Source organism: Lissotriton vulgaris, unplaced genomic scaffold, assembly GCF_964263255.1.
Source record: "Lissotriton vulgaris unplaced genomic scaffold, aLisVul1.2 SCAFFOLD_1012, whole genome shotgun sequence".
Taxonomy (NCBI): Eukaryota; Metazoa; Chordata; class Amphibia; order Caudata; family Salamandridae; genus Lissotriton; species Lissotriton vulgaris.
Window position 1 is genome coordinate 180,001 of NW_028255776.1, and position 2,500 is coordinate 182,500.

Sequence of the window (2,500 nt, forward strand, 5' to 3'; positions counted from 1 at the left end):
ATCTACATACTTACGGTGTGATTAGTCTTGGACCACAAATGCAGTGAAGAATAATGGATTGCTACTCTTCATACATTTTTGACCATTGGCTCAGATTTGAATGCGTACTGGCCATCTGAGCATCTCTGCCAGGCCACCCTATGTCTAGAGACTGTAGATTTAGAGAGTTTATAATCATTGTCAGTTCATCAATAAATTGTGCTCGCTTCGGCAGCACATATACTAAAATTGGAACGATACAGAGAAGATTAGCATGGCACCTGCGCAAGGATGACACGCAAATTCGTGAAGCGTTCCATATTTTTAACAGCTTTTAGGAGAGAAATCTTTTTTGTTTTCAAGACTAATTGAGAAAAATAAAGCAGGTCCCAGTGCTGTCCCCGTAATATGTATTTTTCAATTAGTCTCTCCTCAACATTTTTAATGTATTTGCCTTGCAGTAAAGAAGGTGCGCTCTATGTTCAGCTGCATTTAGCAAGGAAGCCTGCAGGACTTCTGGGACTTTTCTTTCTCTTTTTTAGAATCACTGTCATTATTCTTCACCCCCCCCAAATCTATACTGTTGCAGTGTTGCGTTGCTTTGTGGGAAGCAGGACAAAGAGAAGGGCAGGGCCTATGCAAATGAAGGCCTCAGGGATATCTGGGAGTGCCTTTTTAGCAGTATTGTTAAAGTCCACCTTGCAACCGGATTGGTCGGGTAAGCTGAAAAACACCATGCCAGATTGGGCACCAGGTCTCTAGGCGCTTGGAGGACATATTGGGTCTACATCCCTCAGTTTCTGAGGTCCAAGAAATGTCCACTCTCTACCCTAATAGAGAGGGCTTGGCCTATCGTGGCCGATCATGGCTGAGAGGGGAAGAAGGTAGCAGGGCAAGATGCTCATGGTTCTTCTCTAATAATGGACCAACTTTCTCTCTCTCTTTCCTTACCTGTGGTTCTGCCTGGCTACTGGGGCTACCAGTTGTAAGCCTGCAGCCCACAAGGAGTTGGTTTGTCCCTCTCACACATGTAAATGGGTAAGCATTCAATTGCACACACCTGCCTACGTCCACAGACCCTCACGCACACACACTTTTGTCAACAAGCTTTTTTGTAATTAAGAGAATAAGGGACCCATGTTGAAATACAAAAGCAGCACACCACGTGACGGCCATCACATAGAGTCCAGCAGCAAATGGCAAACGTTTAACTAGCGGTGGTCCTATTACTTGCGCTCTACCGTGGAACAACTGCTGGATGAGTCCTGCTGGAGAATATTGAACCTATAACAAGTCTGAGGTAAATAAGAATTCCACAGGAATATAATCAAACAGGGACCTACAACCCTTCCGAGCCAGATAGGAGTCGAACCTACAATCTTCTGATCCGTAGTCAGACGCGTTATCCATTGCGCCACTGGCCCTATGTAGACTCACCCATCCTTTTATCCTTAAGAGGGCTAGAAAGTGTGTGTGTGTGTGTGTGAGTGTGTGTGTGAAGGCACAAGGAAACCCATCTTACCTCCTGAAAGTCTGTTCTGTGAGGTTTTCCTAAATTGTACAAAGGACTTTAGGAGAAGGAAGGACCTAAAAGCTAGGCGAAATGGTCCTAGATCCAAGGAAATCTTTTAGATCAGGCTCAGTTTCTTAAATAGTTTGCATTAACATTATCAGTTCCAGGTCTGTTTGGGGCTGAGCTTGAGAACTCCTTAGTAAGTAGGCGTTTACAACAATAAGGGGTTTAATATTACAACACAGTCGAAAATTCAGACACATTATCATAAGCTCACCTTGTCCAGGGACCCAAGCATGCTGCCTTTCTACTCTCAGAGCCCTTCACCTAACCTACTGTGCAGCTGTTTTACCTTTAATATCACTGTTCCACAGGCAGCGTGACGTCACAATGCTCCTTGCCTGTAGCCCGAACCATGAGCCTTTGCAACCCTGGCATAATCTACATACTTACGGTGTGATTAGTCTTGGACCACAAATGCAGTGAAGAATAATGGATTGCTACTCTTCATACATTTTTGACCATTGGCTCAGATTTGAATGCGTACTGGCCATCTGAGCATCTCTGCCAGGCCACCCTATGTCTAGAGACTGTAGATTTAGAGAGTTTATAATCATTGTCAGTTCATCAATAAATTGTGCTCGCTTCGGCAGCACATATACTAAAATTGGAACGATACAGAGAAGATTAGCATGGCACCTGCGCAAGGATGACACGCAAATTCGTGAAGCGTTCCATATTTTTAACAGCTTTTAGGAGAGAAATCTTTTTTGTTTTCAAGACTAATTGAGAAAAATAAAGCAGGTCCCAGTGCTGTCCCCGTAATATGTATTTTTCAATTAGTCTCTCCTCAACATTTTTAATGTATTTGCCTTGCAGTAAAGAAGGTGCGCTCTATGTTCAGCTGCATTTAGCAAGGAAGCCTGCAGGACTTCTGGGACTTTTCTTTCTCTTTTTTAGAATCACTGTCATTATTCTTCACCCCCCCCAAATCTATACTGTTGCAGT

General features: G+C 43.6%; 3 non-coding genes across 3 annotated transcripts; 2 read left to right on the forward strand and 1 right to left on the reverse strand.

The window, feature by feature from the left end:
• Nucleotides 1–198: 198 nt before the first annotated feature.
• On the forward strand, nt 199–305 carry LOC147658910 (U6 spliceosomal RNA). The gene has a single exon (XR_015307368.1). It is a non-coding gene; the product is annotated as a U6 spliceosomal RNA (small nuclear RNA).
• Nucleotides 306–1,330: 1,025 nt separating this feature from the next.
• Nucleotides 1,331–1,403, reverse strand: TRNAR-ACG (transfer RNA arginine (anticodon ACG)). Its single transcript has one exon. It is a non-coding gene; the product is annotated as a tRNA-Arg (tRNA).
• A 726-nt stretch (nt 1,404–2,129) lies between these two features.
• Nucleotides 2,130–2,236, forward strand: LOC147658912 (U6 spliceosomal RNA). The gene has a single exon (XR_015307369.1). It is a non-coding gene; the product is annotated as a U6 spliceosomal RNA (small nuclear RNA).
• Nucleotides 2,237–2,500: the final 264 nt, after the last annotated feature.